The sequence below is a fragment of the Lissotriton vulgaris genome, chromosome 4_1, assembly GCF_964263255.1.
Source record: "Lissotriton vulgaris chromosome 4_1, aLisVul1.2, whole genome shotgun sequence".
Taxonomy (NCBI): domain Eukaryota; kingdom Metazoa; phylum Chordata; class Amphibia; order Caudata; family Salamandridae; genus Lissotriton; species Lissotriton vulgaris.
Window position 1 is genome coordinate 766,401,031 of NC_141691.1, and position 18,317 is coordinate 766,419,347.

Sequence of the window (18,317 nt, forward strand, 5' to 3'; positions counted from 1 at the left end):
AACCGGTCCTCGGAAGCTTGTTTCCAGTCCAGGGAAGGCATGACTTGGCAGTTTGGGCTGGACTGTTCCCATGAGACACAGGGTCAGACTGATTTGCATATAGCCATGTCTGAACTGGGGTGGCAGAGTGGGCTAAAGAACGGTGATGGATTAAACCCAGATCTTTTGACTGGGTGTGAGTGTTTGATTGGTTCAGATGCTCCGTCCATTACCACCCCCTTTTGTACCATAGTTAAATGCAGAGCACATAAGACAGTGGTAGATGCCGTAGGTGAAGGTAATGCTTTTGCCGATCAGATAGCTAAAGAACCTGCCAAATCTAAAATGTCCTCAATGTTCGTGACTACTTCTGCTAGGTGGGTGACGGAGACAGAAATGTTTGATAACACTATGGAAAGTGTCAGAGAAATACAGAAGGAAGCTACATCTGCTGATTGGATGATTGGATGAAAACAATTGCTGGGTTGATTTAACCGAGAAACAAGGATGGTTATTATCCATTGCATTAGTGAATGCCCTAGTGACCATGGCACATGGCTCAGCACCCATTGGGGCAAAGGGCATTTGTGCACTTTTGGATCCTGTATGGAATAATCCTAATATCCCAAGGACTGCTGCTCATTTGGTTCAATATTTCATGGTTTGTTTACGACATAATCCTGGAGGTAGGGAACCTGTTCTCAGTGGGAATTTTGCACCACCATCTTTGCCTTTTGAGGTGCTCCAAATGGATTATATCCAACTGGAGCTTGTGAATTATCTAAACTATGTCCTGGTTGTTTTGTGCGCCTTCAGTAAATGGGTGGTGGCCTACCCGACTAAAGAAAACACTGCTCTGGCAACAGCAAAGGCTCTGATAAAGGAGCACTTCCCACGCTACGGATTGCCTTGGGTGATCTGGAATGATAACGGGGGGCACTTTATTGCAGATCTTATCAGTCATGTTTGTAATGGGTTGCAAATTAAGCAGAAATTCCATGCGGCTCGACACCCTCAGTCTGCTGGACTGATCGAGAAGTATAATGGAATACTGATATTAAAGCTGGCAAAAATTCAAGACAGTACTGGGTTAAGGTGGCCCGATGCCTTACCATTAGCATTGATGTCAATACGGGTTACCCCACATTCTCGATCTGGCTTGTCAACTTACGAAGTTATCTTTGGGCGCCTTGCCAATGTTTGGGGTGTCCCAAGACCCAGAACATTTTGTGATATTGAATATCCTATGATGACAGATTTTCTGTATGCTTTGTCTAAAGATCTTCGTTCCATTCACCAAGAGGTTTCAACAGTGTTGCAGCCCCTGCAGGAGGGTCCCGGACATCGTTTGGAGTGAGGACAGTTTGTCTTAGTCCACAACTATCATCGAAAATCCAACTTGGACCCTCGTTGGTCCGAGCCTCATCAGATTATATTGGCCACGTGGATGGCGGTGAAGGTGAACGGAAAGAGACATTGGATCCATGTCTCCCATGTCAAAAAGCTGCCCCTCCCGCTTCCTTATGATCAGCAAAACCGGGAAGGAATTTTGACCCAGGAGAATGAACGAGCCCCTCGTGTTGTCCCTTTTTCTGATGCCCCGGATGTTGGAGAAGGGCAAGGAGAAGGAGCACCGGGCTTGGAAGTGGTCTTGTCATCTGCACAGTGATTGCCCCGGATTCTGTTGCCCCTGCAGTTGAGCGAAAGGCTTGTGATATTCCTGTTGCAATGGATTCACCATCCTCTGTTTTGTTCTCTAATCAGGAAACGCCTGGCCATGTTCAATACAATCTGTGGCCCAGAAAATGACACGGTATCCCAGGCGAAGATGGTAGGAGATAGGGAGAGACTAGAGTAATAGGGCTTGTCAAAACATTTCTGGGGAACTGAGCGAGACACTGGACTGAACACGTTGAGAGCCTGGAACATTTTGTTTGCTCTGTTCAGAAAGAAAGACTGAATCTTCTGTTTAAAAAGGGGCCTGGATTGTGAATTTTTCAAGGGTTGTGTGAGAACATAACTCCAACGTGAAAGTCTGCTTTGGTTTTTCTTTGAGATGAACGATAGGAGCCTGCCTGTGAGGCTCTAGACGGACACAGGAAAGAAGCAACCTCTGGCAGGTTAGACTGCATTGCCCGAGTTTATTTTCGGACAAGGAGGAACGTCCTCTTGCACCACGTTATCACCCTGCATATATGCCTGTCTTTTCGAGTTGGACACAGCGTGTTAAAATTGCATTTGTGGTCACAATAGCGATTTTGATAATAATATTAATGAGTGTGTTTATATATTTTGAATTTCGTCACCCTATGCATATTGTTTTAGGAATAACTGCCCCGCCTCCGGAACATATATTCTATACTTTAGCCCCGCATAAGGAAAGGCACCGTCAGACTTATATGAAAAAGGTTTTTGTTGAAATGCCTCCTCAAAGTGCTACGAATATTATGAACTGTTGGGTTTGCGGCCTTTTACCCTCTGTTATGCACAAACATGATTTATTCATTTCTTTGCCCCTGCCCTATTTAGGAAGTTGTGAAGCTTGGTTTAAGTTACTTTCCATGATGTTCATGAATTATACTGTAGATACTCAAAGATATTCAGAAAAAGACTATGAGATGATTTTAGCATATATAGAGTTTCATCAAGGTTTTGACCCGAAGGGAAATGACGGGGAGAGGTGCTTAGATCCAAATGCATGCATGAATTTGTATACGGAACATGAAAATGTCACTTGGTTAAAAAACGAAATCCTGGATTTTGAAGAACTCAATTTCACTCAGTATTTCCAACAATTTAAGGAAAGAAATGTTACAGACGATAGAGCACTTCCAGTGCCTATATTAAATATTACTCTGCATTTTGTGTTCAGGGAGCAGGGTACATATCGGTAGGAGAAAGTCGATGCAATTACACCTATCGGTTACGTACTTTCAGTAGCCCTCCATTGTTGACTCCCCCAAATGTATATTTTGTCTGTGGAGAAAATGCTTATACCTGGCTTCCCCCGCGGCTGGACTGGCCGTTGTTATTTGTCCTTTTTGTACCCTTTAGTTTATATCGGGCCTTCTAATTATCATAAGTATCATCGATTAGATAAACGAAATCTGCCCCTCTTCAGGAAAAAGAGAGAGTTAGATACCACCGACATAGACCAAACAGATACCCCAGAGCAGCACTTTATTGATATCGTAAAAGGAGTCTTTCATATTTGGGGACCCATCATCATTAGTAAGGTAGTTCGGCATCTGTCCAGAGTTGTCGAAAGGGTGATCAATACTACAGCAATTTGATTGTTTCTCTAACTTGGGGCTGTCAATAGCACTTGGAACACATTCTATTTCACCGCACGGACTGGGACTACTCGAGTTCATCTCTACTAGGGCGCATTTCTCACAATTCAAGGCAACCAAACATGACCTACCGAGCTTGCCGTTATTTCCGGTTTACTTAATTTTGTTGGCTAATGAGTGCTGCCCCTTAAGAATACTAGCTTGCCCTGACGAAGTTCCTAAAGGCAAAAAATGGGAACGAAACACGTTGGCTGTGCCTTTGCTTCATGAACACTGTTTGAATAAAGAAGACATTTAAAAATTACTTTCTCTATTGACTTCATTTGAGTGCACCTTCCATTTTGTTTCTTTGCATTGTGGTAAATTGTACATCCTACGGCAGCTGATGTTGGAAGAGATTGCACCACCTAACCTCAAGAACTTTAAGATCCGTCGTGCTTGACCTTGTCTGCTGTTTTTGGTCTTTTGGTTGTATCACCTGTACTTAAAGCAGTGTTTTATGCCGCCTTGGAGGAAGGTCGCTTACTCAACACAATGAGGGAGGCACAAATAATGTCACTGTTAAAGTCCGGTAAGGCACCACAGCTTTGCGACTCATATCGGCCCTTATCACTACTAAATAGTGACTCTAAGATCCTGGCTAAAGTACTCGCGACACAACTCAATTTATTTCTAGAAAAATTGGTGTTACCTGACCAAGCAGGCTTTGTGCCCCATAGGGCTACCGCTCATAATCTACGCACTCTCTTAGCAGTTCTACAAGACATTGATCCGAATAGCTCAGCTGTGGCGGTCTTCTTAGACACCACCAAAGCGTTCGATTCTGTTGAATGGGACTACTTGATCGGGATCCTTCTCCATATGAGAATGCCCTTTTCCTTTGTCAGCTGGATTCAGCTATTATACACCCAGCCATGTGCCAGAGTTCTCCTTAACGGCTCTAGATCTGCTAGCTTCCCGGTGGCCAGAGGTACAAGGTAGGTATGCCCTCTCTCCCCAGTCTTATTCGCCCTAGCAATAGAGCCTCTTGCTGCGAAGTTACGACAGCACCACAACCATAGGAGCCTTATTTACCCATCCAGGCAGCTGCTGGTATCACTCCATGCAGACGACATAACGTTGTATGTTCACAAGCCACAGGACAACTTAAACCCAATATTGAGGGAAATCACTAAGTACGGTGCAGTGGCGGGAGTGCAAATAAACTGGAATAAATCGACGGTTTTCCCCTTGACTGATCACACTAGGCCACATCCGATGGATTATCCCCTGTCGTGGGAGATGGATGACTTTAAGTACTTGGGCATCCACGTTAACAGGGATAAGGACGCTCTGATGAGGCTTAATTACGGGCAGGCCATGGACAAGGTGGCAGATAATGTCTCTAAATGGATTAGATTACCCCTTTCAATGGCAGGCCGGGTATCACTGATCAAAATGAACATACTCCCGAAATTCTTATATTTATTGATAAACATTCCGTACTACCCAGGAGCCTTCTTTTTTCATACTGTTAATTCACAATTAGTCCGGCTCATTTGGGGGGGTAAACAGGCCCGATTGAAGTTGACTACACTTATGCTGCCATACCGCGAGGGCGGCTTGGATGTCCCTAATTTTGAACAATACTATTACAGTGCCCAGGCACATTTTGTTGTATACTGGTTTTATCCACCCCCATATATGCCTCGCAGCGCGGTAGAGGAGGGCTACATGGCTCCCACTCCTACGCCCGAATAGTTATATACACCCTCTAGGAGGCTACATTAAGACCCCTCCACAGTTGACTGCACAGTCTGGGCTTGGAATTGGTTAGCAAAAGCAGAGGGTATACATCTGATGTACTAGCCCAGAGTGTCCTTGCGCCTCTGTCCGCTGTTACCTGTCACAGGTGAAAGGATTTGCCAACGCATGCTAGATAGACTGAAACTGGTAACATGGGGAGACCTATATATTGAAGGGAAATTCCGCATGAAAGAACAGTTGTTTGGAGACCAAGAGCATTCCTTCATGGATATGTTCTTATACACGCGCCTGAGGCAGAGTGTTACGGCTCAAACTCCGGAGTTCTTGCAGGAACCAGAAACATTTACGCCATTACACTTAATGTTGCAGCCGGGAGCCCCCACACATGTCATCTCCATGCTGTATAAAAGGGTGCGCAGTGCACCCTCCATTCGCCCTGTTCAGGCCCGCCGGGAGTGGGATGACAATCAGTGGGAGACATCCTGCCTTCAAACGGAGGCAATATCTAGTAGCTGCCGAGTACGGCTTGTACACTATAAATTTTTGCACCGACTTTATCACACCCCAGCGCGCCTTTATAAGATTCACCTTAGAGAAGATGACAGATGTCTGCGATGTGGACAAGGGGAGGCGGATTTTATGCACTTGGCGTTGAGGCGCCCTCGCGTTGCTTCTTTCTGGGAGGAGGTATCCACGGGGTTACCCAGCATGGCAGGCCAAACATTGACGCTGACACCTCTAAGAGCCCTGTTGGGATTGACAGGGGACATACAAACAACACACAAGCAGTTCCTTGCCACGGGTATTCTACTAGCGCGCAGACAGGTGGCCTGCAGATGGGGTAGAGTAAGAGCCCCTAAGTTTAAGGATTGGCTCCACGATATGTCCACCTGGCAGGAGTACCTACATGCGTATTCAGAACAGCTACCGCTCAGGTCGCGGTCCGGGGACATATGGGGCCCCTTGACGGCTTATTCACTGAGGCAGGGGAGTGGTGAGGAGGAGGCTGAGGGTGGTGTGCAGGGGGGTGATTGAGATGTAGTGGAAGGCTGGAGGGGAGTAGAAGAGCGAATGATTATGGGGAGACAATGGAGGAGGGATGTAGGGTGTGAGGACCGCAGACCCTATTCTGATGTTGGCCGAGGAAACAAAGATAATTTCTTGCAAGGCGAGTGGACTTTCGGACCTTGAAACTACATACGGCCGCACTGTTGGACCGTGCTCTCTCTGGTGTGCTGGGAGGGGGGGAAGGGACTCTGGGGTAGAAAGGGACAATGTTAGAGTTGGGGGAAGGGGACGGGGTTGTCTTTTTTGATATGCAATTGTAAATGTAAATGCTCTAAGCGAGAATGTATCACACTATCCTTTGCATAATAAAGGTTTTTAATTTAAAAAATAAATAAAAAGTATCTATATATCCTCTATGCTTAATATGCACCCTGCATAACCTCTATTCGCTTTAGTTAGTAGGAAAAGGTTTATTCTGTCCGTTTGTCCTACACTAATAGAGTATGCAGAGAAACCGTACAGACGCCATCTTTTCTCTGCTTGTGTCAGACCCGAGCTGTGATCACGTGTACTCTGCATTAGTTGTCAGTTCCCAGTCCATTTGAATTACTGAGAGCAGCTGAAAGTAGACTGTTCTCCCTCTGTCCTGGGATTCAAGGTTGCATCTGGCTTTGGGTGCGATAAGCGCATTCCTGGAGGCGCCGTGCCTATACTCCCGGGCACCAGGCGGGCACCAGGACGAAAGGGAGTCACCCCTCCTGACCTTCCCAGTAATAAATAGTAAAGCTTTGAACCAATCATGTGTGCCATATATGGTCCTTCCTTGGGGCCCACGGGCCTAGTTGTGTTTTTCCATTTACGGTGACTTCATATGTTGAACTGAAAGTATATATGTTTGGTTTTGACTGTAAGCCAGCAGTCTTCTCCGCACACCTGATGGGTGATGGTTGGAGAGGCTCCTCTATAGAGTATTTTGCATAATAAACTATTGAAATTTCTTCAATGCCAACTGACTGCTTATTTGGTAAATTGGTATTGGGGCTATTGGTAGGTATAGCTCCTTATGTTATTATTTATGATACGTCACTATTTCCCAGAGTCACATGGTGCTGGGCTGATCTGCCGCCGGTGATCGAACCGTGAGTCCCAGTGTCCAGTGTCAGTCACCCTGGCCGCAGCACCACACCTCTTCCCTCTTCCCACTGTCATTGGTAAGAGGTCGAGTTTGCTGGTTTCAAGGCTGATGTGCAATAATCTCTTCCAATTTTAACATGTCACTATCTTGACTTGTGGCGGTGCCAATTTGTTCCCATATAATGGCAGCTGGTGTGCTGGATGTTAATATAAAATTTATGTGGAATTCAGATGTCCTACAAAGTGTACCATGGCACTGTAGAGGCACTCATGAGAAGTAGTCAGCAGGTTTTAATCTTTCCCTGGATGGTGCACAATTGTGTAGTTTTATGCTTGTAGTCTGGAACCCCAACATTTAATGCGAGCAAGCATCTTGGTCTTTGGATTGGCAAAGATGGTCAATAATGCTTGATGATGGGTCACAAGCGTGAAAAGCTTGCCATATAACAATACGAGGAAATGTTCACAAGCCTATATAACTGCTAAACTATCTTTCTCAGGTTGTGAATAAGCAATTTCAGTTTGCTTGCATATGCCACAATATGCCTTTGAGCATTTGGGTGGCAACTGTGCTGTGCAAGGTTTGCGCCTAACCCGACAGGGCTATCATCAACAATAACCTCAGTATGAAGCTTTGGATCAAAGTATACCTTTTCAGTAGCATTCTCAATTGCTTGTTTAATCTTCTTGAAGTTTTGCTTGCATTCATATGACCAATGAAATGAAACATTCTTTTTCGTCAAGTCTCTCAACGGAGCATTTACAGTGACAAAGTCTCATATATATCTAGAGCAGTAGCTGGCCATGTCAAGGAGTAAACGTAATATAGAAACATCTTGTTCGGGGCTGGCAGTTGATGACACTTGCACTTTAGCAGGATCAGTTGTCATGCCCCCTTCAAAAAAGATATGGCCAAAGAATTTTTATTGTGTCTTATAGAACTCACATTTGTCAGCATTCAAAGTCAAACCTGCATTCGCAAGTAAACTACAAACTTGGTGAGAGCTTTATCATGCTCCTTCTGTGTAGCTCTGAAAACCAATATGTCATAGCTATAATTAAATGTATTCATGACAGGCTACATAATACATCGAATGACATATTGAAACAGCTCCCCAGATGATGACACATCGAAACATAGGGGCTTATTTACAACCCTCTTGCACCATCGGTGTTTCACTTTTAACATGGGCAAAAAGTGAGCCACCAGCGGCACAAGGCTCTTGTTAATAATCCCCTTAGTCTTTTCGGAACAGTATGTGTAGGAAAAGTTGTAATCAGAGACATTTTAAGGAATTTGGGGGCCCTGGGCCAAATTTATTTTGGGGGCCCATGTTCAAACAGCTCTGATTTTATGATCCAGTTTCAGTTCCTTCATGCCCTCTTTGATCAAATTCGAAATGAGTGTACATCTGATTTTCAGGGATAGTGATTTGTGTTTTCAGTATTGTAACATAGCAGCAGCTTACTAATATTACTGCAAATAATTTCTGTCCCACCTTCACATTCTTCATACGTGAGATCCTGTATTCACCTAAATTAAACTTTTTATATGGATGTTCAATGAAATATAAACACATTTTGTCTGCAAAATGTCTGTAATAGACTTGCACAGTAAAAAATAAATGATAGGAAAATGTGATTTAGAACAATCTGTTTAAAAATCAATCAGGGTCATCAGGGCAAGACTCTTTGCAGAACATAGCTGGCTCTATCAGGAGGCCCCTTACAATGCTGGGGCCCTGGGCCAGAGCCCACTTTGCCCATGCCTTAAAACGTCTCTGGTTGTAATGTACCTACAACTCTCCTCGAGTTTCAACTGATGATATCCTTTATTCAAATCAAGGCAAGAGAAAACCTTGGCACCATTCAAATGGATTATCATGTTGACGATGTGCGTACCTGGATGTCTTTCTCATCCAATTACCTTGTTCACTTGATGCATGTCAACGCAGCTCCTTCACTATCCTTTTCAGACACTACCACTATGGAAGAAACCCAGGAGGGGCAAGGCTAAGCTGGCAATGGAGTCGGACATGCTCATGTAGAGCTCAATCGCAAGCTCCTTTTCCTGGCAGCTCCTTTTCCTGGCAGCTCCTTTTCCAGTCATCTGGAAGGGACCGCTGCCCTGTACGTCTGTCCCAGGACCGATTTCACTGTTTGGGTAGGAGAACAGGAGGTAGAGGTCGCGGGAGTCCGGAGCGAGGACCCTTGTCTTCGGTGCGGCCGAGCGGTGACCATAGCCCCGGGCACCACAACCTACTCAACGGTGGGCACTGACAGCGCCCCCTAGGCCTGGACCTGTGGCGTGGCTCCATCTTGAATGCACAGGCCGTCTCTGTTGCGGGCGGCGGAGTTCGCAGCCGCGATCCTTCGGAGATAGAAATTTTGTGAGTGGGGGCACAACTTTGATGCAGTGATTTGCCCCCCCCCCCCGGAGATACGCCCGCGGCATCGAGGATCTTGCTGCTGAGTGCTCCCTTGGCTCCTACTATGACACGCTCCCTGGGCCTGTGGTGACAGAGGAACATAATACCAGTGAGTGGGCATGATCCACCGGACATGAATGCCGATGTCACGCTGCGAGTGACATTCTGAGGTGGGGGCCGCCGGCGAAGAGGCACTTCTGCATATCCTGGCCTTGCAGTGTGCATCTCATTGGTACACCATCCCTTCTTGGAGGAAATTTCACCTGCCCTGACTGCTGCGGACCAATCGCTTGCCTCACATTTGTCCGGACCGGGCCCTGCCTTCCGTGATCATGGGGCTGGCGTGAGTGGCAGTGAAGCCCCTCTGTGTCACTGTACTGTGGGGACATTGCGGCCGATGCACAGGGAGCACCAAGAGCCAGAATCACGCCATTTTGCTTTTCCTGTGCCCTGGCTGGTGTAGATTGTGACTGGCAGTAGAGAACTCTGGGTGGTGCTGAAGGCTGCGATCCTCTATTTAGCGCTTCAACTACAGGACTTTGCTGTTGAATATCCAAGAGCCTACCTGAGCAGCATCGTGGGGGTGTCAAATCTAGCCCCTAGTGAACACTGCCTGGTGCCCCCTGTCACGGGAAGGCCGCACAAAGATCAGCACTGGGGGTACGGCCCCCCCCCCACAGACTCGGGTACAGACGGATAAAATGGAGGGCGTGAACACAGCCGACCAAATGTCGCACAAGCTAGATGGGGTGCTGGGACCAGTTGAGAAACTTGGGGAAACCATGAACCAGATCCGCACTTCACTGGTAGGTAAAATAGATAAAGTAGCAATCGACCTCACCCTGCTCCTTGCGGACCACCGGAAACTCGCGGACCGCACCACCGTCGAAGGGGTCATTGCGGATGTCTCTCCATGAGTGACCACAGCGAAGAAGCAAATATGGGACTTTCTGAATCGAGTAGAGTTCTTAGAAGACAGCGCTGAGGATGCTGAAGGCAGGGCCCAGTGCAACAGCATACGCGTTTTAGGCCTGCCGGAAGGGGTGGAAGGAAGAGACGCAGTGGCCTACACTGAAGACTGGCTTCGCACGTTGCCACCTGGGGAAGCCCTCTCTCCATACTTCGTTGTTGAATGGGCACACAGGGTTCTTGTTAAGCCCCCCCGGCCAGGCTCCAATCCAAGGCAGCTCTTAATTAATTAATTAATTAATTGTGGGTTTGTAATGCGCTAGAATCGACTCCCGATGGAGTATCTCTGTACAGTAGACCGCCGGGGAACCCGTCCTGGCTTTCCCTGTGAGATGGTCCCTACTGGGTATCTCCAAGGTGAAACCAGGCATCACCGGCGTATGTGGGGGGCCGTTGTGGAGATGAGGCAAGCTAATGCCCAGAGTTGCTGAGTGTGATCCCTGGTTAGAGCAGGCAGCGAGGTGAGAATTATCGAGTCCGCTGACCCTGGCCCACGACCCTGCCGCGTCGGGAATTGAACCCTGGTCCCGGGCCATCCTCTGCTCCCGGGTCTGCTGCCTCTAACGAGTGAGCCACACCACTCCACGCCTATTGAACTACAAAGACAAGGATGCCGTACTTAAAGGAACCCGGAAGCTGCAGGTTGTGCAAGTTGACAATCACAAAGTTATGTTCTTCCCGGATAACACGTTTCAGGTCCAGAAACAACAGCACTCCTATCTGGCAGTGAAGCGGCGCCTTCGACAACATGATCTCAAATACTCGCTGCTGTTCCCAGGGAAGCTGAGGGTGATCGCAAATGGAAACACCCATTTTTTCACCACCTCGGACAGGGCAGAGGAATGGCTCGAGATCTAGGATTCTTCGGGGAATGGGGCCCCCACCGCCGGACGGAAAGAATCAGCCCCCACGGCCTCCCTGGACCGACACCACAAGGGGCGGAAGAAACCACAATACCTGGCCTCTCAGACTCTTGACCCTGCACTGGAATTGATCTTGAGCTGTCAGCTCAAGGCTCTACAGGGTATACACTCAAAATATTGATTTTTTAATATCGAGTTACATAAGTATCGAGTTAAAAATATAGAATTGACACAATATCGAATGGACAGAATATAGACTACAAAAATATCGAATAGAATAGCATTAATATCGAGTCAAAAATATAGAATGGACAAAATATCGAATGGACAGAATATAGACAACAAAAATATAGAATGACAGAATATAGTCAACAAAAATATAGAATGGACAGAATATAGACAACAAAAATATCGAATTTGAGGTAAGTTAATATTCATTTTTTAAAGTATTTTTTATGTTAGTGTATGTGTGAAAAGTGTATATTTATTTTATAATGTATTTTAATTATTTAATTTTATGGTATTTATTTTTGCGTAATACAATTCTGTAGCTTGTTGTGGGTTTATAGGGAAATAGGGTGGGAAGTAATTTCATTATAATTAATTAAATAAGTTAACGTATTTATTTGTATTTATTTTGAATTAATTGTTAATTAATGATTAATTGGCATTTAATTAAAATAAATTGTTAATTATTTTAATTAATTGTTTAATTGATAATTATGTTAATTTTTTTAATGTATTTTCTGTAGCGGGTTGTGGGTTTATAGGGGAATAGGGTGGGAAGTAATTTAAATATAATTAATAATTTTTTTAATGTATTTATTGGTATTTATTTTGAATTAATTGATATTTACATTTTTAATTGGTAATTAACTTTAATTAATTGATCAATTGATAATTATGTAGATTTTATTAATGTATTTTCAGTAGCGGGTTGTGGTTTTATAGGGGAATAGGGTGAGAAGTAATTTAATTATAATTAATTACATTTTTTGATTTATTTATTGGTATTTTTTTGGAATTAATTGATATATACATTTTTAATTGGTAATTAATTAAAATATAATTGGTAATTAATTTTAATTCATAGTTTAATTGATAATTATGTTAATTTTATTAATTTATATTTTGTAGTGGGTTGTGGGTTTTGTAGGGGTATCGGGTGGGAAGTAATTTAATTGTAAATAATTAAATATTGTTATTTATTTATTGGTTTTGTTTTGTTGTAATTTTTAAAACATTTTTAATTGGTAATTAATTAAATTGTTAATTGGTAAATAATTTGAATTAATATGTAAACATTTGTGATATTTTGTTTTGTATTTTTAATTGATTAATTATTATATTATATATAATTGTTAATTACTTTTAATTAATTTGTATTTGGTATTAATATGTAATTTATTTTTATTCATGTATGAAGTATTTACTTTCCCTACTGTTCCACTCTCTGGAGTGTGAATAGTACATTTTACCCCTATGCTATTCAACGCTTTCCCTACTGTTGCATTCACTGGAGTGGGAATAGTAATTTTTACCCCTACGCTATCTAATGCTCTCCCTACTGTTGCACTCTACTCTTTGGAGTGGGAATAGTAATTTTTACCCGTACGCTATCCAACACTTTCCCTACTGTTGCACTCTTTGGAGTGGGAATAGTAATTTTTACCCCTACGCTATCCAATGCTTTCCCTACTATTGCACTCACTGCAGTGGGAATAGTAATTTTTACCCCTACGCTATCCAACGCTTTCCCTACTGTTGCACTCTTTGGAGTAGGAATAGTAATTTTAACTCTCCTGCTATCCAACGCTTTCCCTACTGTTGCACTCTCTGAAGTGGGAATAGTAATTTTAACCCCTAGCGCTATCCAACGTTTTCTCTATTTTTGCACTCACTGGAGTGGGAATTGCAATTTTTACCCCTACGCTATCCAATGCTTTCCCTACTGTTGCACTCACTGGAACTACTGTTGCACTCTCTGGAGTGGGAATAGTAATTTTAACTCTCCCGCTATCCAACGCTTTCCCTACTGTTGCACTCTCTGGAGGGGGAATAGTAATTTATACCCTCCCGCTATCCAACGCTTTCTCTACTGTTGCTCTCACTGGAGTGGGAATAGTCATTTTTACTCCTATGCTATCCAACACTTTCCCTACTGTTACACTCTTTGGAGTGGGAATAGTAATTTTTACCCCTACGCTATCCAACGCTTTCCCTACGGTTGCACTCTCTGGAGTGGGAATAGAAATGTTTACCCCTACGCTATCCAACGCTTTCTCTACTGTTGCACTCTCTGGAGTGGTAATAGTAATTTTTACCTCTACGCTGTCCAACGCTTTCCCTGCTGTTGCACTCTTTGGAGTGGGAATAGTAAATTTTACCCTGCCGCTATCCAACGTTTTTCCTACTGTTGCACTCTCTGGAGTTGGAATAGTAATTTTTACCCCTACGCTATCCAATGCATTCCCCACTGTTGCACTCTGGAGTGGTAATGGTAATTATTACCACTATGCTATCCAACGCTTTCCCTACTGTTGCACTCTGTGGAGTGGGAATAGTAATTTTAACCCTATGCTATCCAACTCTTTCCCTACTGTTGCACTCTCTGGAGTGGGAATAGTAATTTTTACCCCTACGCTATCCAACGCTTTCTCTACTGTTGCACTCTCTGGAGTGGGAATAGTAATTTTTACCTCTACGCTATCCAACGCTTTCCCTACTGTTGCACTCCCTGGAGTTGGAATAGTAATTTTTACCCCTACGCTATCTAATGCTTTCCCTACTGTTGCACTCTTTGGAGTGGGAATAGTAATTTTTACCCGTACGCTATCCAACACTTTCCCTACTGTTGCACTCTTTGGAGTGGGAATAGTAATGTTTACCCCTACGCTATCCAACGCTTTCCCTACTATTGCACTCACTGCAGTGGGAATAGTAATATTTACCCCTACGCTATCCAACGCTTTCCCTACTGTTGCACTCTTTGGAGTGGAATAGTAATTTTAACTCTCCTGCTATCCAACGCTTTCCCTACTGTTGCACTCTCTGGAGTGGGAATAGTAATTTTAACCCCTAGCGCTATCCAACGTTTTCTCTATTTTTGCACTCACTGGAGTGGGAATTGTAATTTTTACCCCTACGCTATCCAATGCTTTCCCTACTGTTGCACTCACTGGAACTACTGTTGCACTCTCTGGAGTGGGAATAGTAATTTTAACTCTCCCGCTATCCAACGCTTTCCCTACTGTTGCACTCTCTGGAGTGGGAAAAGTAATTTATACCCTCCCGCTATCCAACGCTTTCTCTACTGTTGCTCTCACTGGAGTGGGAATAGTCATTTTTACTCCTATGCTATCCAACACTTTCCCTACTGTTGCACTCTCTGGAGAGGGAATAGAAATTTTTACCCCTACGCTATCCAACGCTTTCTCTACTGTTGCACTCTCTGGAGTGGGAATAGTAATTTTTACCTCTACGCTATCCAACGCTTTCCCTACTGTTGCACTCTTTGGAGTGGGAATAGTAAATTTTACCCTGCCGCTATCCAACGTTTTCCCTACTGTTGCACTGTCTGGAGTTGGAATAGTAATTTATACTCCTACGCTATCCAATGCATTCCCTACTGTTGCACTCTGGAGTGGGAATAGTAATTTTTACCACTATGCTATCCAACGCTTTCCCTACTGTTGCACTCTGTGGAGTGGGAATAGTAATTTTTACCCCTATGCTATCCAACGCTTTCCCTACTGTTGCACTCTCTGGAGTGGGAATAGTAATTTTTACCCCTGCGCTATCCAACGCTTTCTCTACTGTTGCACTCTCTGGAGTGGGAATAGTAATTTTTACCCCTACGCTATCCAACGCTTTCCCTACTGTTGCACTCCCTGGAGTTGGAATAGTAATTTTTACCCCTACGCTATCCAACGCTTTCCCTACTGTTGCACTCACTGGAGTGGTTATAGTAAATTATACCTTTTCAGCTATCCTACGGTAAAAATATTGTACATTTTTTATTAATATGTTTAAGTTAATTATATTTATTATTTCATTAATTTTTATTTAATTTAAAGCATTTTAAAAAATTCGAAATTTTGACTAACTATATTTTTTACATCGATATTTTTGATTCAATATTTTTGTACTTACCTGTTTGGAGATAGGAGGTTGATATTTTGGTATTCTACATTTTTACCTCGATATTTTTGTAACTCGATATTCTTGACCTCGATATTGTTTCAGTGATCCCTCTACAGGCAGTGGCGGACATCAGCGGGGCACAAGATGAAGAGACTGATTCAGGCTCCGATCGGCAGGGGCCGCCCAGTGATGATGACCTCTTGGACAGTTTTCCTGCATCACAGGATGGACTGCCGACTGAATTTTACAAGGCTTATGCGCATGTATAAGTACTGCAGCTGCTGAAAGTGTATGAGACTGCGATAGATGACTCCACACTTACCAGCACACAAAACAAAGCCCTGCTGGTGCCCCTCCTTAAACCTAACAAAAATCCTGAATCTCTGGGTTCCTATCGCCCACTGGCACTTCTTAACACTGATTACAAGATTTTTGCATCACTACTTGCTAAGCGTCTTTCGCCCTTAGTGAAAACACTGGTGCACCGTGACGAGAACGGTTTTGCCCCAGCCAGGAGTACTTCACTCAATATCTGTAGGTTCTTCCAGGTGCAGCAGTACGCGTTAGATGGCCCCACTCTGGCTGTCTGTTATTGGACCTGGAGAAGGCCTTAGATTCCCTGGAATGGCCCTATCTGGCGGCGGTTCTGAACAAATAAGAGCGGATCCCTACTTGAGCATGGTCCAACTGCTATACCAGCAACCCACTGTTCGGGTCCTAACCGGTAGGCTCGTATCATATCCAATTAGAGTGAGGCGAGGTACATGCCTGGGGTGCCCTCTGTCCCCGCTGCTCTGTTCTCTAGCCATGGAGCCACTGGCGATGCTGCTTCGGGGTGGTAGCGAGGCGTGGGGAATCCAGTAAGGGGATGAGATACATGCTGTTTCTCTATATGCTGGCGATTTGCTATTGTGTGTATGAGACAATACTGACATTCCCACGTCCATAGCAGACACGCTCAGGGCCTTTGAAGAGATGTCGGGTCTCCGGGTAACTGGGCCAAGACGGGGATTTATCCCTTTAGTGTAGACACGGTCGAAACAGATGTGCTCCTTAATGGTTCACTTCTTCCATGGTACCCTACCACCTTCCCCTATCTTGCTGTCTTCATATATCAGACGCCTGGTGATTTGCTAGAGGGTAATTTGACGAGAGCGATTTCGGCTGTTAGAGCCCAAGTACAATTTTGGAAGTCACTCCCACTGTATGTTATGAGCTGCATTACCCTGCTGAAGATGATTGTCCTTCCCAAATTATTATACTACTTCTCGAATATCCCTATTAATGTCCCGACTAAGGTCTTCCGAGAGCTGGAGCGCCTATTCTGAGACTTAATATGGAGCACTTTGGAAATTATATGCCCCTGCCAGTCAGGCAGGGTTGGCTGTCCCCAACATGGAGCTGTACTATATAGCTGCCCAGCTACAATGGATGACGAAGTGGCTCAGTGGAAAGAGTTTAGAAGACATGGCGACCTTGCAACAGGCGTGGACCCAATCCCAAATCTATCACTTATTCCATCCTGCGGCCAAGCTCCCACGGCCATCCCAATTACACTTACGGCTGGCCCATAAGTGCTATAGGAGGAGCTTGCATCTCACTCGCACGACAATCCCATATGCTCCGATACTGCCACTATTGGGGAAGCCTAAGGGGAGGATGGGCACTTCAGAGGAAGCTCTTACACACTAACATACAGCGGGTATAGGAACCCTCATCGACTTATATAGGATGGTGCACCGTTAACTTTTGAGGAATTGGCGGAAGACACCGACTTGCCGGCAGGACAATTCCTATTGCACACTTCCCTCACAAGAGCCCTTTCGGCCTTCTGGGTAGATCTGATGACTGAACCATCGACACATCTGCTTCTACAATACTGACATGTAATGGGGGCAGGATCACATATAGTACACTGGGTGGTGGCAGCTTTACTCACACACACACACTGAAACTGATGCAGAATCTCCGCACCCGCTGGGAAGCGTACAGAGGTCAGCCCTGGACTGAGAAGGAATGGGACGCCGTCCTGGCTGGTTCTACATATATACAGAGAAGCTCTAAATTTAAACTAATACACATGTACATAATACAGAGAGCGTACCTTTCACCCAACAACATAAACAGATATTTTAACATCGCCACCTCCTTATCCCCACGCTGTTGGCAGCTCAACGAGGACCTGCTCCACATGCTATGGTCCTGCACTTCCCTCCAACTTTACTGGCAAGAAATAGTCACAGCCCTTGCACTCTGCACTAACACATCCCTACCGCTTACATGTGAAATTTGCATATTAGTCACGTCATGATCTTGTGACTTGGGGTTGATAGTTGTGAAGCGCTAAATCACAAAGAGGTGGAAGCACACCGACCCCCCCGAAGATAAACAGCTGGAAAAGATCACTCACGATATGGCACAGGTGGAAAGTATAACATTGTACAGAGAGGAAAGAGCGGGGGTCTGCAAATACCCCATAGCGCAATACTGGGACACAATACTCACAGCCTGCAAGAACGAAGGAGACGGGGAGGATGATGATGCACAGTCTGTCAATCTGTAACTAGTACAACAGGGATCCCTAGCTACAAGGGGTGTGGTATTCATAGTTAGCAACGCGAACCATTGTGAAATGCACAAAAAGCCCGAGTCCGCTATAGGAGATTCCCCTAGCCCTTGAACAGCCACTTACACAGCAGTGACTTTTAACACTCACCTAGGTATAAGTCTCATCCTGGCGAGCCACTATAATG